Source organism: Somniosus microcephalus, chromosome 3 (assembly GCF_052327205.1).
Source record: "Somniosus microcephalus isolate GS21.2 chromosome 3, FLI_Smic_1.0, whole genome shotgun sequence".
Classification (NCBI taxonomy): domain Eukaryota; kingdom Metazoa; phylum Chordata; class Chondrichthyes; order Squaliformes; family Somniosidae; genus Somniosus; species Somniosus microcephalus.
Genome location: NC_140989.1, coordinates 374,229,575 through 374,250,930, shown reverse-complemented (window position 1 = coordinate 374,250,930; position 21,356 = coordinate 374,229,575). Strand labels below are relative to the sequence as shown.

Below are 21,356 nucleotides of genomic sequence, written 5' to 3'. Positions count from 1 at the left end.
ATTGATATGCCAATAGAATCCTTTAGGATTCACTTTTCTGTTAACAACTAAAACACTGAAACAGAGAATCTGTTCATTCTTCTCACGGCTGTTTTCTACAACAGTCACATCCTTCAAAAGTGTTTAATTCTTTGAAGAAAGAAAGAACTTGGATTTTTAGAGCACCTGTCACCACCTCAGGACGTCCCAAAGAGCTTCACAGCCAATGGAATCCTTCACTGCGTGTAGTCACTGTAGTAATGTCAGAAACGCAGCAGCTAATTAGTGCACAGCAAGCTCTCACAAACAGCAATGTAATAATGACCAGATCTTCGGATTCACTGACAATGATTGAGGGACAAATATTGGCCAGGACTCCGGGAATAATTCCCCGAATCTTCTTCAAAATAATGCTGTGGGGCCGTTTACATCTCCCTCAGAGGGCAGATGGGGCCTTGGTTTACTGTCTCAACCCAAAGACGGCACGTCCGACAGCGCAGCACTCCCTCAGTACTGCCCCTCCGACAGTGCAGCTCTCCCTCAGTACTGCCCCTCCGACAGTGCAGCCCTCCCTCAGTACTGCCCCTCCGACAGTGCAGCCCTCCCTCAGTACTGCCCCTCTGACAGTGCAGCAATCCCTCAGTACTGCCCCTCCGACAGTGCAGCACTCCCTCAGTACTGCCCCTCCGACAGTGCAGCAATCCCTCAGTACTGCCCCTCCGACAGTGCAGCTCTCCCTCAGTACTGCCCCTCCGACAGTGCAGCAATCCCTCAGTACTGCCCCTCCGACAGTGCAGCTCTCCCTCAGTACTGCCCATCTGACAGTGCAGCAATCCCTCAGTACTGCCCCTCCAACAGTGCAGCACTCCCTCAGTACTGCCCCTCCGACAGTGCAGCCCTCCCTCAGTACTGCCCCTCCGACAGTGCAGGCTCCCTCAGTACTGCCCCTCCAACAGTGCAGCACTCCCTCAGTACTGCCCCTCCGACAGTGCAGCTCTCCCTCAGTACTGCCCCTCCAACAGTGCAGCCCTCCCTCAGTACTGCCCCTCCGACAGTGCAGACCTCCCTCAGTACTGCCCCTCCGACAGTGCAGCTCTCCCTCAGTACTGCCCATCCGACAGTGCAGCAATCCCTCAGTACTGCCCCTCCAACAGTGCAGCACTCCCTCTGTACTGCCCCTCCGACAGTGCAGCACTTCCTCAGTGCTGCCCCTCTGACAGTGCAGCGCTCCCTCAGTACTGCCCCTCCGACAGTGCAGCACTCCCTCAGTACTGCTCCTCCGACAGTGCAGCACTCCCTCAGTACTGCCCCTCCGACAGTGCAGCACTCCCTCAGTACTGCCCCTCCGACAGTGCAGCCCTCCCTCAGTACTGCCCCTCCGACAGTGCAGCTCTCCCTCAGTACTGCCCCTCCAACAGTGCAGCACTCCCTCAGTACTGCCCCTCCGACAGTGCAGCGCTCCCACAGTACTGTCCCCCGACAGTGCAGCGTTCCCTCAGTACTGCCCCTCCGACAGTGCAGCACTCCCTCAGTACTGCCCCTCCGACAGTGCAGCTCTCCCTCAGTGCTGCCCCTCCGACAGTGCAGCAATCCCTCAGTACTGCCCCGCCGACAGTGCAGCACTCCCTCAGTACTGCCCCTCTGACAGTGCAGCACTCCCTCAGTACTGCCTCTCCGACAGTGCAGCACTCCTTCAGTACTGACCCTCCGACAGTGCAGCACTCCCTCAGTACTGCCTCTCAGACAGTGCAGCACACCCTCAGTACTGCCCCGCCGACAGTGCAGTGTTCCCTCAGTACTGCCCCTCCGACAGTGCAGCACTCCCTCAGTACTGCCCCTCCGACAGAGCAACACTCCCTCAGTATTGCCCCTCCGACATTGCGGCGCTCCCTCAGTACTGCCCCTCCGACAGTGCAGCACTCCCTCAATACTGCCCCTCCGACAGTGCAGCACTCCCTCAGTACTGCCCCTCCGACAGTGTAGCACTCCCTCAGTACTGACCCTCCAACAGTGCAGCACTCCCTCAGTACTGCCCCTCCGACAGTGCAGCCCTCCCTCAGTACTGCCCCTCCGACAGTGCAGCACTCCCTCAATACTGCCCCTCCGACAGTGCAGCTCTCCCTCAGTGCTGCCCCTCCGACAGTGCACTGCTCCCTCAGTACTGCCCCTCCAACAGTGTAGCACTCCCTCAATGTTGCCCCTCCAACAGTGCAGCGCACCCTCAGTCCTGCCCCTCCGACATTGCGGCTCTCCCTCAGTACTGCCCCTCCGACAGTGCAGCGCTCAATCAGTGCTGCACCTCCGACAGTGCAGCGCTCCATCAGTGCTGCCCCTCCGACAGTGCAGCACTCCCTCAGTACTGCCCCTCTGACAGTGCAGCGCTCCCTCAGTACTGCCCCTCTGACAGTGCAGCACTCACTCAGTACTGCCCCTCCGACAGTGCAGCGCTCCCTCAGTACGGCCCCTCCGACAGTGCAGCTCTCCCTCAGTACTGCCCCTCCGACAGTGCAGCGCTCCCTCAGTACTGTCCCTCCGACAGTGCGGCGCTCCCTCAGTACTGCCCCCCCCAGACAGTGTGGCGCTGCCTCATTACTGCCCCTCCAACAGTGCAGCGCTCCCTCAGTACTGCCCCTCCGACAGTGCAGCTCTCCCTCAGTACTGCCCCTCCGAAAGTGCAGCGCTCCCTCAGTTCTGACCCTCTGACAGTGCAGCACTCCCTCAGTACTGCCCCTCCGACAGTGCAGCGCTTCCTCAGTACGGCCCCTCCGACAGTGCAGCTCTCCCTCAGTACTGCCCCTCCGACAGTGCGGCGCTCCCTCAGTACTGCCTCCCCCCGACAGTGCAGCGCTCCCTCAGTACTGCCCCTCCGACAGTGCAGCGCTCCCTCAGTACTGCCCCTCCGACAGTGCAGCGCTCCCTCAGTACTGCCACTCTGACAGTGCAGCGCTCCCTCAGTACTGCCCCTCCGACAGTGCAGCGCTCCCTCAGTACTGACCCTCCGACAGTGCAGCGCTCCCTCAGTACTGCACTAATGTGTCACCCTAGGTTTTGTCCTCCAGTCTCTGGAGTGGGACTTGAACCCACAACATCCTGACTCAGAGCGGAGAGTGCTGCCCACTGAGCCACAGCCGACACCTGTGAAGCGCTTTGGGAGGTCCTGAGGAGGTGAAGCTGACACAGTGACACCGAGTCTGGTCTCACTGGGTCCGGGCAGTGTTTCACACACAGCTCCCACAGTGCAATGTGGAACTGCTGCAAGATTCACCTCAAACACTCCTCGTATTTATACAACAGATTACTAATTGAGCTAGAGAATAATTCCCTCTGATAAACTGCATGTTCTGCAATAAATTACACATTTTTAATTATTGGTGAAACATATGGCTGATGATTAAATCAGGAGTTTTGCCTCTAACAATGATGTAGAAACCAGTTATCCTGAGGAGGTGATTCACTCAACGAGAGGATAATTAATATTTAGAAACACTCCTGAATTTACATCTCAATGACTTCATTGCAGGACAGTTGATATCGGACTGAAACCCGCTCAGATCAGATTGTCAGGCACGGTGAGATTACAGCAACACTGATTGGGATCCAGTCTGGTGTCTTTTGGGCGAAATCGGATCCTCAGGAAATGAAAAGTCTCCCAGCAGCCCCAGACAGACTGAACATTATAAACATCAGTGGCCAGAAACACAATTGGACATATTCCCCACTGGAGATTTTGGACAGGGTTCAGAGACACAATTGGACATATTCCCCACTGGAGATATTGGACAGGTTTCAGACACAATTGGACATATTCCCCACTGGAGATATTGGACAGAGTTCAGAGACACAATTGGACATATTCCCCACTGGAGATATTGGACAGGGTTCAGAGACACAATTGGACATGTTCCCCACTGGAGAAATTGGACAGAGTTCAGAGACACAATTGGACATATTCCCCACTGGAGATATTGGACGGGTTCAGAGACAATTGGACATATTCCCCACTGGAGATATTGGACAGGGTTCAGAGGCACAATTGGACATATTCCCCACTGGAGATATTGGACAGGGTTCAGACACAATTGGACATATTCCCCACTGGAGATATTGGACAGGGTTCAGACACAATTGGATATATTCCCCACTGGAGATATTGGACAGGGTTCAGAGACACAATTGGACATATTCCCCACTGGAGATATTGGACAGGGTTCAGACACAATTGGACATATTCCCCACTGGAGATATTGGACAGGGTTCAGAGACACAATTGGACATATTCCCCACTGGAGATATTGGACAGGGTTCAGACACAATTGGACATATTCCCCACTGGAGATATTGGACAGGGTTCAGACACAATTGGACATATTCTCCACTGGAGATATTGGACAGAGTTCAGACACAATTGGACATATTCCTCACTGGAGATATTGGACAGGGTTCAGACACAATTGGACATATTCCCCACAGGAGATATTGGACAGGGTTCAGAGACACAATTGGACATATTCCCCACTGAAGATATTGGACAGGTTTCAGAGACACCATTGGACATATTCCCCACTGGAGATATTGGACAGGGTTCAGAGACAATTGGACATATTCCCCACTGGAGATATTGGACAGGGTTCAGACACAATTGGACATATTCCCCACTGGAGATATTGGACAGGGTTCAGACACAATTGGACATATTCCCCACTGGAGATATTGGACAGGGTTCAGAGACACAATTGGACATATTCCCCACTGGAGATATTGGACAGGGTTCAGACACAATTGGATATATTCCCCACTGGAGATATTGGACAGGGTTCAGACACAATTGGACATATTCCCCACTGGAGATATTGGACAGGGTTCAGAGACAATTGGACATATTCCCCACTGGAGATATTGGACAGGGTTCAGACACAATTGAACATATTCCCCAATGGAGATATTGGACAGGGTTCACAGATACAATTGGACAAATTCCCCACTGGAGATATTGGACAGGGTTCAGAGACACAATTGGACATATTCCCCACTGGAGATATTGGACAGAGTTCAGACACAGGGTCAGGGGCTCCAGGGGGGTATTTATAAACATTCAACCTTCCTCCTCACATCTATTACTGTGTCTAATTTTACAAACACTGCCACCCCTTATGCCGAGATGCTGTGAAGCAGCAAGTTTTGTGTTTTACGTGTTCTGACCTTTGCTGTTCAGTCCAGCAGGGTTACATATCCTCACAGTCTCTCTAAATGCAACTTATCAGATTGTTATTCCGTCTCCATGTCCTCACCATCACCAAGACCGCCTACTTCCACCTCCGTAACATCGCCCGTCTCCAGCCGGCTCAGCTCAACTGCTGCTGAAACCCTCACCTTTCTCACCTCTACACTCGATTATTCCAACGCTCTCCCGGCCAGCCACCCACCTTGGACCCTCCGGTAGCTCATCCCAAACTCTGCTGCCCATATCCTAACTCACACCAAGTCCCGTCCACCCATCACTCCTGTGCTCACTGAACTACATTGGCTCCCAGTCCAGTAAAATTGCCCCTCTCTATCTCTGTAACCTCCTCCAGCCCTGTAACCCTCCGAGATCTCTGCGCTCCTCCAACTCTGACCTCTTGCCCATCCCCCAATTCCTTTGCCCCACCATTGACGGCCGTGCCTTCAGCTGCCTGGGCCCTAAGCTCTGGAATTCTCTCCCTAAACCACTCCGCCTCTCTACCTCTCTCTCCTCCTTACAGTCCTTCCTTAAAACCGACCTCTGTGACCAAGATTTTGGTTACCTGTCGTAATGTCTCCTTCGGTTCAAGAAGAAAGCCCAGCACCACTTTCTCAAGGGGCAACTAGGGATGGGCAGTAGATGCAGGTCTTGCTGACAATTCCCACACACCGAGAATGAATAAAAAAACTCTACCAAGATAATAATCCACAAGGGAGAATAGCCGGACTCCAAACGCTGCTCCGTTTAGGGCCTCGATATTTAAAGTTTGTTTGAAGGATTTATTCAAAGACCACACTGAATAGAATCATAGAATCAGACAGGACAGAAGATGGCCGTTCGGCCCATCGTGCCTGTGCCGGCTCTTTGAAAGAGCTCTCCAATTAGTCCCACTCCCTGCTCTTTCCCCACAGCCCTGTGAATCTTTCCTTTTCTAGCGTTTCTCCAAGTCCCTTTTGAAAGTTATTATTGAATCTGCTTCCACCGCCCTTTCAGGCAGCGCATTCCAGATCACAAAAACTGCATAAAAACATTCTCCTCATCTCCCCTCTGACTCTTTTTCTAATTATCTTCACTCTGTGTCCTTTGGTTACCGACCCTCCTGCCACTGGAAAGTTTCTCCTTATTTACTCGATCAAACCCCTCATGATTTTAAACATCTCTATTAAATCTCCTCCAAACCTTCTCTGCTCTAAGGAGAACAATCCGAGCTTCTCCATTCTCTCCACATAACTGAAGTCCCTCATCCCCGGCACCATTCTAGTAAATCTCCTCTGCACCCTCTCCAAGGCCTTGACATCCTTCCTAAAGTGTGGTGCCCAGAATTGGCCACAATACTCCAGCTGGGGCCTCACCAGTGATTTATAAAGGTTCACCATAACTCGCTTGCTTTTGGACTCGATGCCTCTGTTCATGAAGCAAATGTAGGAGTTTGGATGGAATTCCCTTTGATAAAGGCCGTTCAGTGAGCGTCCATTCACAGCGCGACACACAGAGGCTGGCTCAGAAAGGCTTCTACTCACCAGCGTGCAGTACATCTCGGGGGTCTCTCCACACGTACTGTCGGAGGGATCCAAACTGACCTTCAGGAACCTGGTGAGCAGGGCGGCCTCGGGCTGGCAGGCCATGTAATCCCAACTCAGCCCCTGGTCCCAGTGAACCTGAGCCTTACACAGGTCGTAGTGACCCCAGGACGGGAAGTGCTGAGCGGCGAGAGACAGGGCCGCCCAAAGGGCCTGAAGGGGCAACAAACCGGACAGACGCATCGCTCTGTCTGGACGCCGCACAGAGAGCGGTGATCTCGGTCTGTCTGGGGGTGATTCAGGGGGTCTCTGCTCCGACTGGACCCCGCACAGAGAGCGGTGATCTCGGTCCGTCTGGGAGTGATTCAGGGGGTCTCTGCTCCGACCGGACCCCACACAGAGAGCGGTGATCTCCGTCCGTCTGGGAGTGATTCAGGTGGTCTCTGCTCCAACTGGATCCTGGACAGAGAGCGGTGATCTCCGTCCGTCTGGGAGTGATTCAGGGGGTCTCTGCTCCAACTGGATCCTGGACAGAGAGCGGTGATCTCGGTGCTTGCAGATGGGCCAGGTGTTAGGATTCCAGCTATTTATCCCTGTTCCTGGTGGTAGGATTCCAGATGTTCTTCCAGCAACATGGAGCAATGTGCGCAGATATTCCAAGTGTTGGGGTTCCAGCTGTTTTCCCAGTGTTGGTGCAGATGTGCCGGGTGTTGGGATTCCAGCTGTTTTCCCAGTGTTGGTGCAGATGTGCCGGGTGTTGGGATTCCGGCTGTTTTCCCAGTGTTGGTGCAGATGTGCCGGGTGTTGGGATTCCAGCTGTTTCCCCAGTGTTGGTGCAGATGTGCCGGGTGTTGGGATTCCGGCTGTTTTCCCAGTGTTGGTGCAGATGTTCCAGGTGTTGGGATTCCAGCTGCTTTCCCAGTGTTGGTGCAGATGTTCCAGGTGTTGGGATTCCAGCTGTTTTCCCAGTGTTGGTGCAGATGTGCCGGGTGTTGGGATTCCAGCTGTTTTCCCCCAGCTGTTCGCTGTCAGACAGATGTTCTGATTGGCTGATCAGTCAGTACTGGGACCCAATGTGATGACTGTCTCCTGACCAGAGTCTGTTTCCCATCAATCATCTCTTCCTTCTGGCATCAGTTCCCTGTTAGGAGAGAAATAAAATCAATGAATTTTGGAATAGGTGCTGCTCCTGACCTTTGACCATCGACCTTCGGCCTCTGACCCCACCCTCAGACTCCGCCTCCCATTAGCTGCAGTGTTACAGAAATAATCACCAGTTGTGAATCACAGCAGCCAATAGGAGGCGGCTCAATGACTCTCGTGAAGATACCAAATGACATAAGTGGCCAATTAACATTTACTTAATGATGTTGGTTGAGGGATAAATATTGGTCAGGACTCCGGGGAGAACTCCCCTGCTCTTCTTCGAATATTGCCGTGGGATCTTTTACATCCACCTGAGAGGATAGATGGGGTTTCAGCTTAATGTCTCATCCAAAGGACAGCACCTCCGACAGTGCGGAGCTCCCTCAGTACTGCCCCTCCGAGAGTGCAGCACTCCCTCAGTACTGCCCCTCCGACAGTGCAGCACTCCCTCAGTACTGCCCCTCCGACAGTGCAGCGCTCCCTCAGTACTGCCCCTCCGACAGTGCAGCACTCCCTCAGTACTGCCCCTCTGAAAGTGCAGCACTCCCTCAGGACCGCCCCTCCAACAGTGCAGCACTCCCTCAGTACTGCCCCTCTGACAGTGCAGCGCTCCCTCAGTACTGCCCCTCTGACAGTGCAGCACTCCCTCAGTACTGCCCCTCCGACAGTGCAGCACTCCCTCAGTACTGCCCCTCCGACAGTGCAGTGCTCCCTCAGTACTGCCTCTCCGACAGTGCAGCACTCCCTCAGTACTGCCCCTCCGACAGTGCAGCACTAACTCAGTACTGTCCCTCTGAAAGTGCAGCGCTCCCTCAGTACTGTCCCTCTGACAGTGCAGTGCTCCCTCAGTACTGCCTCTCTGACAGTGCAGCACTCCCTCAGTACAGCCCCTCTGACAGTGCAGCGCTCCCTCAGTACTGCCCCTCCGACAGTGCAGCACTCCCTCAGTACTGCCCCTCTGACAGTGCAGTGCTCCCTCAGTACTGCCCCTCTGACAGTGCAGCACTCCCTCAGTACTGCCCCTCCGACAGTGCAGCACTCCCTCAGTACTGCCCCTCCGACAGTGCAGCACTCCCTCAGTACTGCCCCTCCGACAGTGCAGTGCTCCCTCAGTACTGCCTCTCCAACAGTGCAGCACTCCCTCAGTACTGCCCCTCCGACAGTGCAGCACTACCTCAGTACTGTCCCTCTGACAGTGCAGCGCTCCCTCAGTACTGTCCCTCTGACATTGCAGTGCTCCCTCAGTACTGCCACTCCGATAGTGCAGCACTCCCTCAGTACTGCCCCTCCGATAGTGCAGCATTCCCTCAGCACTGCCCCTCCGACAGTGCAGCACTCCCTCAGTACTGCCCCTCCGACAGTGCAGCGCTCCCTCAGTACTGCCCCTCCGACAGTGCGTCGCTCCCTCAGTACTGCCCCTCCGACAGTGCAGCATTCCCTCAATACTGCCCATCCGACAGTGCAGCATTCCATCAGTACTGCCCCTCCGACAGTGCAGTGCTCCCTCAGTACTGCCCCTCCGACAGTGCAGCGCTCCCTGAGTACTGCCCCTCCGACAGTGCAGTGCTCCCACAGTACTGCCCCTCCGACAGTGCGTCGCTCCCTCAGTACTGCCCCTCCGACAGTGCAGCATTCCCTCAATACTGCCCCTCCGACAGTGCAGCACTCCCTCAGTACTGCCCCTCCGACAGTGCAGTGCTCCCTTAGTACTGCCCCTCCAACAGTGCAGCGCTCCCTCAATACTGCCCCTCCGACAGTGCAGCACTCCCTCAGTACTGACCCTCCGACAGTGCAGCGCTCCCTCAGTACTGCCCCTCCGACAGTGCAGTATTCCCTCAGTACTGTCCCTCCGACAGTGCAGCATTCCCTCAGGACTGCACCGGCAGTGTCAGCCTGGATTCTGTGCTCGAGACTCTGGACTGTGATTGAGTCAGTTCCTTCAACAGAGGAGGGGAGGAACAGCACAATCAAAATCTCTTCTCCACCCTCCATCATCTCCCCTCAATCTCAGCCGCAGCTCACACTGGAAAAGCAAAATTATTCTGATTCTTCGTTTACAAATTTGCCCCTTTAAACACGGTCACACTCTGGGTTTGGTGTCCCTCCCACGGCCTCTTTCACGACACAAGGTGTTACTCTGGGCTGTGACTGATACACAGACTAGTAACGGGGATATTTATAACCCATTTTCTATAATAAATACTCCAGGATTTTATAAACTGCTGCACTGCGAGCAGAAATAGTCTCTGAATGTCTCACTTCCTCCCACGTAATGCTGTTCCCCTTCAGCTCGAGCAGCACAATCCACTGTCACCTTCTGGGCCCAACGTCACTCCTCCTGCTCAAACCCCAACACACGCTCCCCATCTCCAGTCACACCCCCAACACACACTCACCATCTCCAGTCACACCCCCAACACACGCTCACCATCTCCAGTCACACCCCCAACACACGCTCACCATCTCCAGTCACACCCCCAACACACGCTCACCATCTCCAGTCACACGCCCAACACACGCTCACCATCTCCAGTCACACCCCCAACACACGCTCACCATCTCCAGTCACAACCCCAACACACGCTCACCATCTCCACTCACACCCCCAACACACTCACCATCTCCAGTCACACCCCCAACACACGCTCACCATCTCCAGTCACACCCGCAACACACGCTCACCATCTCCAGTCACACCCCCAACACACGCTCACCATCTCCAGTCACATCCCCAACACACGCTCACCATCTCCAGTCACACCCCCAACACACGCTCACCATCTCCAGTCACACCCCCAACACACGCTCACCATCTCCAGTCACACCCCCAACACACGCTCACCATCTCCAGTCACACCCCCAACACACGCTCACCATCTCCAGTCACACCCCCAACACACGCTCACGATCTCCAGTCACACCCCAACACACACTCACCATCTCCAGTCACACCCCAACACACACTCACCATCTCCAGTCACACCCCAACACACACTCACCATCTCCAATCACACACCCAACACACACTCACCATCTCCAGTCACACCCGCAACACACACTCACCATCTCCAATCACACCCCCAACACACGCTCACCATCTCCAGTCACACCCCAACACACACTCACCATCTCCAGTCACAGCCCCAACACACACTCACCATCTCCAGTCACACCCCCAACACACACTCACCATCTCCAGTCACACCCCCAACACACACTCACCATCTCCAGTCACACCCCCAACACACGCTCACCATCTCCAGTCACACCCCCAACACACACTCACCATCTCGTCACACCCCCAACACATGCTCACCATCTCCAGTCACACCCCCAACACACACTCACCATCTCCAATCACACCCCCAACACACGCTCACCATCTCCAGTCACACCCCCAACACACACTCACCATCTCCAGTCACACCCCCAACACACACTCACCATCTTCAGTCACACCCCCAACACACACTCACCATCTCCAGTCACACCCCCAACACACACTCACCATCTCCAGTCACACCCCCAAGACACGCTCACCATCTCCAGTCACACCCCCAACACACGCTCACCATCTCCAGTCACACCCCCAACACACGCTCACCATCTCGAGTCACACCCCCAACACACGCTCACCATCTCCAGTCACATCGCAACACACACTCACCATCTCCAGTCACACCCCAACACACACTCACCATCTCCAGTCACACCCCCAACACACACTCACCATCTCGTCACACCCACAACACACACTCACCATCTCCAGTCACACCCCCAACACACACTCACCATCTCCAGTCACACCCCCAACACACACTCACCATCTCCAGTCACATCCCCAACACACACTCACCATCTCCAGTCACACCCCCAACACACGCTCACCATCTCCAGTCACACCCCCAACACACACTCACCATCTCCAGTCACACCCCCAACACACACTCACCATCTCCAGTCACAACCCCAAACACACACTCACCATCTCCAGTCACACCCCCAACACACGCTCACCATCTCCAGTCACACCAATACACACTCACCATCTCCAGTCACACCCCCAACACACACTCACCATCTCCAGTCACACCCCCAACACACGCTCACCATCTCCAGTCACACCCCCAACACACTCACCATCTCCAGTCACACCCCCAACACACTCACCATCTCCAGTCACACCAACACACACTCACCATCTCCAGTCACACCAACACACACTCACCATCTCCAGTCACCCCCCCAACACACACTCACCATCTCGTCACACCCCCAACACACACTCACCATCTCCACTCACACCCCCAACACACGCTCACCATCTCCAGTCACACCCCCAACACACGCTCACCATCTCCATTCACACCCCCAACACACGCTCACCATCTCCAGGCACACCCCCAACACATGCTCACCATCTCCAGTCACACCCCCAACACACACTCACCATCTCCAGTCACACCCCCAACACACGCTCACAATCTCCAGTCACACCCCCAACACACACTCACCATCTCCAGTCACACCCCCAACACACACTCACCATCTCCAGTCACACCCGCAACACACACTCACCATCTCCAGTCACACCCCCAACACACGCTCACCATCTCCAGTCACACCCCCAACACACACTCACCATCTCCAGTGACACCCCCAACACATGCTCACCATCTCCAGTCACGCCAACACACTCTCACCATCTCCAGTCACACCCCAACACACTCACCATCTCCAGTCACACCAACACACACTCACCATCTCCAGTCACACTCCCAACACACGCTCACCATCTCCAGTCACACCCCAACACACACTCACCATCTCCAGTCACACCAACACACACTCACCATCTCCAGTCACACCCCCAACACACACTCCCCATCTCCAGTCACACCCCAACACACGCTCACCATCTCCAGTCACACCAAAAGCTTGGTCAAAGAAATAGGTTTTAAGGAGGGTCTTAAAGCCGGAGAGAGTGCGAGAGGCTGAGATGTTTCAAGAGGGAATTCCAGAAATTGGGCCCCAGGCAGCTGAAGGCACGGCCGCCAATGGTGAGGCGAAGGGACTAGAGGCCAGAGTTGGAGGAGTGCCGAGATCGCGGAGGGTTGTCGGGCTGGATGTTCTCACAGTCAGACATCACTAGAGTTTGATGAGGTTGTGATATTTTCTGCCTAGTTGAAGGGAGATTATTTTCAGTGATCACATTATCTTCACAAGCTGCAGATCAATATAAATCATTACACCTTGAGAACAGGCGAGTTGGGTTTGAATTTATAGAGAGCTCAGAGCTGAGGGGAGTTTGAATCTTGCCCAGTGTGTGGTTCTGGGATGTGGGCTGGTTTGATGCCCTCGCTCTGGAAACTCTATGATTTAGACATTAAATGAAATGTCGGGGAAAGTTAATCTGATGCCAGACAGGAGCATTAAACACACGGCGGGGAAACAGAACAAGTTCAGGATCAGGCTGTTCATCAAAATCTCATTTCCACCAACGCTGATTTAAGGCTCATCCAATCCCAGTGTTGTGTGTTCAGGATTATTTCTTCATTAACCATTAAATAAAGAAATTTCCTTCTGCATCTCTAATGGTTTCTAAAGTCAGACAATGTGGGAATGAGTGAGTGGGGAGATGCTCAGTGAAAGCCAATTGTCCCCAACACTGGGAGTGGTCCAGGGTGTGAGACTGGGCCGGAGCGGCAGGGGGCGCTGTTCAGTGTTCCAGCCGCTCCATCCCAGGGTGAATGGGAATGTGACTCTGGGAGTCTTGGAGATTGACAGATTGCAGGAAGCGGAGTAACTCACCCTGCACTGCACACAGCCCCCGATACAATGCACACAGCCCCCTATACAATGCACACAGCCCCCTATACAATGCACACAGCCCCCTATACAATGCACACAGCCTCCTATACAATGCACACAGCCTCCTATACAATGCACACAGCCTCCTATACAATGCACACAGCCCCTATACAATGCACACAGCCCCCTATACAATGCACACAGCCTCCTATACAATGCACACAGCCCCCTATACAATGCACACATCCCCTATACAATGCACACAGCCTCCTATACAATGCACACAGCCCCCTATACAATGCACACCTCTCTATACAATGCACCCAGCCCCCTATACAATGCACACAGCCCCCTATACAATGCACACAGCCTCCTATACAATGCACACAGCCCCCTATGCAATGCACACAGCCCCCTATACAATGCACACAGCCCTCCTATACAATCCACACCTCTCTATACAATGCCTGCTATCCTCAGATACAATGTACAGAAGCCTCTTCTCCAATGGCCCACTGCTGCTGTAGAATGCACACAGAATCTTCCTCTCCAATTCTCCAGCCCTCCTGTACAATCCACACAGGAACCTGTCTGATCCCCGGGCCAAGCCGCCAATCGCTGCTGGAAACAGCAAGGCGATCCCGGGAGATCCCGGGACAGAGTCTGACTCACTCTGGGGGAGATCAGCGAGCTCCGGACCGGGCGAGATCCCGGAGCCAGCTCCGCATTGCTCAGCAACAAGTCCAGGAGCCTCTTCAATGGCATCGGAGGAGTTTAGCCCAGAATCCGCACTCAGGGGAGGGAGAGAGTGAGAGAGAGAGAGAGGGAGAGAGGGGGAGAGAGGGGGAGAGAGAGAGAGAGGGAGGGAGAGAGGGAGGGGGAGAGAGAGAGAGAGGGAGGGAGAGAGGGAGGGAGAGAGAGAGAGAGAGAGAGGGAGAGGGGGAGAGAGAGAGATAGAGAGAGGGGGAGAGAGGGGGAAAGAGAGAGGGAGAGAGAGAGAGAGGGGGAGAGAGAGAGAGAGAGAGAGAGGGGGAGAGAGAGAGAGAGGGAGAGAGGGAGGGAGAGAGAGGGAGGGAGGGAGAGGGAGAGAGAGGGGGGGAGAGAGAGAGAGGGGGAGAGAGAGAGGGAGAGGGAGAGAGAGAGAGAGAGAGAAATCTAGTTCCCCAGACACCCTTCATTTTAAAGCCCTCCAGACCCAAGAGCTGAACCCAGAAAAGAGTCCCCTGAGTCAGCTGCTACTGAAACTAAGTACTCCTACTCAGCCGGACCCTGACCAGTCCCAGACCAACACTGCCCTCCAAACACCAATCCGAGTGAACCAAATCATTAAACAATGCAAAGAAACCTACCTGGAACATTGGAACAAAATAACCAAAAGCCAAAGCAGATTAGAATGTTACCAGGCCCTAAAAAGAGAATATAAACTGGCAGAGTATCTCTCGACCATCAGAGACACAAAACAGAGACAGACCCTCACCAGGTACAGACTAAGCGACCACCAACTGGCAATTGAAAAAGGAAGATACAAGAGATCCTGGTAGCCTAGAGAGAATAGAATATGTGATCAATGTCTGGCCGGCGAGGTTGAGACAGAGATGCACTTCCTCCTAAAATGCGAAAAATTCAACAAAACAAGAAACATATATTTTGACAAGCTCAGCCAAGCAACCCCAGATTTCAAAGAATTGGATGACCTGTCAAAATTAAGATTAGCCCTGGGAGAAGGAGACAGACCATACCTTGGTGCCCAATATGTAACAACATGTCACAACCTGAGGAACAGTGAGGGACTAACGAGCACACCCATAGCATATATAAACATTAAGAATGTTTAAATCAATACCGAATGTACCCAACGACTGTTTAAAAATTAATACTGAATGTACCCAATGAGGGTCAACGACTGTTTAAATTAATATTGTCTGTACCCAACGAAGGTCAAAATTGTTTGAAAACTACAGAATGTTGGAAAACTGTACTTTTTGTTATGTAAGCTTTGGCAATATGGTTCCCTGTAAACTTTCATGCCAATAAAGCATTTGAATTGAATTGAATTGAATTGAATTGAATTGAGAGAGAGGGAGAGGGAGAGAGAGAGAGAGAGGGAGAGAGGGGGAGAGGCCCTAAAAAGAGAATATAAACTGGCAGACTACCTCACGACCATCAGAGACACAAAACAGAGACAGACCCTCACCAGGTACAGACTAAGCGACCACCAACTGGAAATTGAAAAAGGCAGATACAAGAAATCCTGGCAGCCTAGAGAGAATAGAATATGCGATCAATGTCTGGCTGGCGAGGTTGAAACAGAAATGCATTTCCTCCTAAAATGCGAAAAATTCAACACATCAAGAAACATATTATTCAACAAGCTAAGCCAAACAACCCCAGATTTCAAGGAATTGGATGATCTGTCAAAATTGAGATTAGTCCTAGGAGAAGGAGACAGACCATACCTTGGGGCTAAATATGTAACAACATGTCACAACCTGAGGACTGTTTAAAAGTAAGACTGTTTAAAATTAATATTGAACGTACCAAATGAAGTAGAAAGACTGTTTAAAATTAATATTGTTTAAAAGTAATATTGTATATACCCAACAAATGTCAAATCGATTGACACCTACAGAATGTTGGAAAACAGTACCTTTTTGCTATGTAAGCTTTGGCAATATGGTTCTCTGTAAACTTTCATGCCAATAAAGCATTTGAACTGAACTGAACTGAACTGAAAGATACAGAAGTGAGGAAAGGGAATGAGAAACAGAAAGAGAAAAATTGATTGGGAGAGAAATAGAGAAATAAAGAAAAAGTGAAAGAGGAATAGAGAGAGAGAGCGGGCGGGAGGCGGCCCGGAGCCGGAGACTCTCAGAGAGAAAAATGAAATCTGGATCCAGGAGCTCAGACTGGGAACCTGGCCCCAGCTCAGCATTCCGCGCGGTCCTAAAGCCCGCCCAGTTACACTCTCCAATTCCTTCAACACTCGTCTGCCCCAATCAACATCAATCGGATATTCAGCACGGTTTTGGGTTGTGAAAAGTGTTCTGCTGTTATTTATAAATAAAACCCACATGAACTGCGGTAATTACAGTGTTAAGAATGTGGGGAGGGGAGGGGAGAGTCCAGGGCGGGGGTCAGATGTCTGCATTGCTTCAGGGATCTGTCCTGTTGCTGTTCCCAATCTTCCCGGGACAGCTGACTAATGTCCCATCTGTACAGGGCTCTGGGGAAAGAGCAGGGAGTGGGACTGATTGGACAGCTCTTTCCAAGAGCTGGCACGGGCACGATGGGCCGAATGGCCTCCTCCTGTGCTGTGAGATTCTATGGAAGGATTAAACACATAAACCTTGGGGTGAGGGCTTCTTGGACCCCTTGTGCCTGCAGCATTTAACTCGAGAAATGAAGGTAAGTCCGGCAGCTTTAAGAGAGACGCAGAGGGAGGCCGTTCAGCCCATCCAGCCCCACCTTTCCAAGAAATCCTACAAATCTCCCAGCCCTGCCCATGACAGCCTCCCACTGACTCTTGTGAATGGCCCAGAGGTTTCAATCCCACTCCCCTGCCCCGGGCCCATTTCACATATCGGTCACTCTCGGTGTGAAGTGTCTCCTGACACCAGCCCTGAACCTGCCTTTTCCCAGTCTGGACCTGTGTCTCCTTGTCCTGTAATCATGTATGGGGTGCGGTAACATAGTGGTTATGTTCCTGGACTAGTAATCCACAGGCCTGGACTAATGAGCCGATAAGGAAATCTGCCGTCCTCACCCAGTCTGGCCGATATGTGACTCCAGACCCACAGCAATGTGGTTGCCTCTTAACTGCCCTCTGAACTGGTGGCTCATTAACATTTCTCACAGCCTTATCACCCTGCGGTGCTGCCTTTAATGACCTGTGACCCTGCCCCCAAATCCCTCTGCTCCCCCCAGGCCCGAGCCCACTCCCATTCACAGTATAATCACTGCTGGTGTTAATTTAATCAAAATATATCATAGAAACATCGAAGATAGGAGCAGGAGTAGGCCATTCGGCCCCTCGAGCCTGCTCCGCCATTCAATGCGATCATGGCTGATCATCCAAATTCAGTACCCGGTCCCTGCTTTCTCCCCATATCCCTTGGTCCCTTTAGCCTGAAGAAATATATCCAACTCCTTCTTGAATATATTCAATGAATTGTCCTCTACTGCCTTCTGTGGTAGAGAATTCCACAGGTTCACCACTCTCTGGGTGAAGAAATTCCTCCTCATTTCTGTCCTAAATGGCTTTACCCTTATCCTTAGACTGTGACCCCTGGTTCTGGACTCCCCGACCATCGGGAACATCCTCCCTGCATCTAGTCTGTCCAGTCCTGTCAGAATGTTATAAGTTTCAATGAGATCCCCTCTCATTCTTCTAAACTCCAGCGAGTATAAACCTAATCGACCCAATCTCTCCTCATACGTCATTCCTGCCATCCCAGGTATCAGCCTGGTGAATCTTCGCTGCACTCCTTCCATGGCAAGAACATCCTTCCTCAGATAAGGCGACCAAAACTGCACACAATACTCAATATCACCTCACACTGACTGACATTGAATTCCCTCTGCCCCCGTCCAGCCCATTGCCCATCCCATAATATACCTCTGCCCCTGTCCAGCCCATTCCCCATCCCATAATATCCCTCTGCCCCTGTCCAGCCCATTGCCCATCCCATAATATCCCTCTGCCCCTGTCCAGCCCATTGCCCATCCCATAATATCCCTCTGCCCCTGTCCAGCCCATTGCCCATCCCATAATATCCCTCTGTCCCTGTCCAGCCCATTGCCCATCCCATAATATCCCTCTGCCCCTGTCCAGCCCATTGCCCATCCCATAATATCCCTCTGCCCCTGTCCAGCCCATTGCCCATCCCATAATATCCCTCTGCCCCTGTCCAGCCCATTGCCCATCCCATAATATCCCTCTGCCCCTGTCCAGCCCATTGCCCATCCCATAATATACCTCTGCCACTGTCCAGCCCATTGCCCATCCCATAATATCCCTCTGCCCCTGTCCAGCCCATTGGCCATCCCATAATGTCCCTCTGCCCCTGTCCAGCCCATTGGCCATCCCATAATATCCCTCTGCCCCTGTCCAGCCCATTGCCCATCCCATAATATCCCTCTGCCCCTGTCCAGCCCATTGCCCATCCCATAATATCCCTCTGCCCCTGTCCAGCCCATTGCCCATCCCATAATATCCCTCTGCCCCTGTCCAGCCCATTGCCCATCCCATAATATCCCTCTGCCCCTGTCCAGCCCATTGGCCATCCCATAATATCCCTCTGCCCCTGTCCAGCCCATTGGCCATCCCATAATATCCCTGTGCCGGGTCCTTGAACCTTCTGAATCTCCCCCCGCCTCCTAATCTGGGCCCTCCGCAGATTTGGCGGTCCGGAGCCTCAGTAACCAACACGCCCAGAGCCCCGATCGCAGAGACTCGCGGAATAAACTTCTGTCCTTCAGGCATCTCAATTGTTGCAGCAGCAAATCCTCAGCCCGTTAATCCGGATCAGCGCGTCGCCACACACCCAGATCGAGCTGCTTCGGATCGCTGGCTGGACCATCGACTCCATCAAACCCTCGGCCGTGCGGTGAGAAACGGGGAAAGGAATTCTCTCCCAAACTCTGCTCCACACTGTTCTCCCCAGAAACAATCGACAACAATTAACGTGTCCGTTTGATAAACCCCAGAACAACACAAGCAATGACTGGGGATTTATTGGTATTTAGAAAGAGTTCTGTAAACTGAGCCTGAGATTAGATTTAAAAGATATCTGAGGACAAAGAAATCGATCCAAATATAAACAGAGCTTCGAAATTCCACACTCTGCTCTCACTGAAATAAAACCAGGATCTCTGCAACGCCTCGATTTTAAAATTCTCATCCTTGTGTTCAAATCCCTCCAGGGCCTCGCCCCTCCCTATCTCTGTAACCTCCTCCAGCCCCACAACCAATGATCCCTCTCATTTTCTCTCGGGCCGCGTGGCCCATTCAAAATACAGCGTATGCGCGGTTTATCTATTGAAAAGACCACTGCGCAGGACCCTGGAGCGCAGCGCGGGACCCCTGGAGCACTGCGCGGGACCCCTGGAGCACTGCACGGGACCCTTGGAGCACTGTGCGGGACCCCTGGAGCACTGCGTGGGACCCCTGGAGCACTGCGCGGGACCCCTGGAGCACTGCGCGGGACCCCTGGAGCACAGCACGGGACCCCTGGAGTGCTGTATGGGACCCCCGGAGCGCTGCACGGGACCCCTGGAGCGCTGCATGGGACCCCTGGAGCACTGCGCAGGACCCCTGGAGCACTGCGCGGGACCCCTGGAGCACTGCGCAGGACCCCTGGAGCACTGCACGGGACCCCTGGAGCACTGCGCGGGACCCCTAGAGCACTGCGCGGGACCCCTGGAACACAGCACGGGACACCTGGAGCGCTGCGCAGGACCCCTGGAGCACTGCACGGGACCCTTGGAGCGCTGCGCGGGACCCCTGGAGCATTGCACGGGACCCTTGGAGCACTGCGTGGGACCCCTGGAGCACTGCGTGGGACCCCTGGAGCACTGCGCGGGACCCCTGGAGCACAGCACGGGACCCCTGGAGCGCTGTACGGGACCCCCGGAGCGCTGCACGGGACCCCTGGAGCGCTGCATGGGACCCCTGGAGCACTGCGCGGGACCCCTGGAGCACTGCGCGGGACCCCTGGAGCACTGCACGGGACCCCTGGAGCACTGCGCGGGACCCCTAGAGCACTGCGCGGGACCCCTGGAACACAGTGCGGGACCACTGGAGCGCTGCGTGGGACCCCTGGAGCACTGCGCGGGACCCCTGGAGCACTGCGAGGGACCCCTGGAGCGCTGCATGGGACCCCTGGAGCACTGCGCGGGACCCCTGGAGCATTGCATGGGACCCCTGGAGCACTGCATGGGACCCCTGGAGCGCTGCACGGGACCCCTGGAGCACTGCACGGGACCCCTGGAGCACTGCGAGGGACCCCTGGAGCAATGCGCGGGACCCCTGGAGCACTGCACGGGACCCCTGGAGCACTGCGAGGGACCCCTGGAGCACTGCGCGGGACCCCTGGAGCACTGCACGGGACCCCTGGAGCGCTGCGCGGGACCCCTGGAGCGCTGCGCGGGACCCCTGTAGTTTACGGGAACATTGCCTACAACCCTCCGAGATCTCTGAGCTCCTCCAATTCTGGCCTCTTGTCCATCCCCCACTCCCTTCACCCCACCATTGGTGGCCGTGCCTTCAGCTGCCTGGGCCCCAAGCTCTGGAATTCCCTCCCTAAACCTCTCCGCCTCTCTCTCCTCCTTTAAGACGCTCCTTAAAACCTCCCTCTTTGACCCAGCCTTTGGTCACCTGTCCTAATATCTCCTCATGTGTCTCGGGGTCAGTTTGTCTGATTTCCGCTCCTGTGAAGCACCTTGGGAGGTTTCACGGGTTACAGGCGCTATATAAATGCAGGTTGTTGTTGTTGTTGATGTGGGCTGTGCCCTGTCCACACTCTGTAATAAATTGATGATCTTGGGCTGCAATAGTCTAGATCCACCTGCCCGGAGCCCCGATTTCTCTCTCACTCACCGGCTCTTTCTGAAGGTTATTTCCTGCCCGGATTATTTCAGGGACTGATTGCACCGACCCAGCTCCACTTTAAAGCTCCCAG

General features: G+C 53.8%; 1 pseudogene across 1 annotated transcript in view; it reads right to left on the bottom strand.

Annotated features, from left to right (window-relative positions):
* Positions 1-21,356, bottom strand: part of LOC147122448 (netrin-G1-like) — a 109,403-nt pseudogene that overhangs the window by 87,754 nt on the left and 293 nt on the right. Inside the window, exons 1-2 of the transcript XR_015077749.1 lie at positions 21,275-21,356; positions 6,721-7,861 (exon numbers count right to left, since the gene is read on the bottom strand). The exon at positions 21,275-21,356 is cut by the window's right edge and continues 293 nt beyond it. The product of XR_015077749.1 is annotated as a netrin-G1-like (transcript). The remainder of the gene's footprint in view (positions 1-6,720; positions 7,862-21,274) is intronic.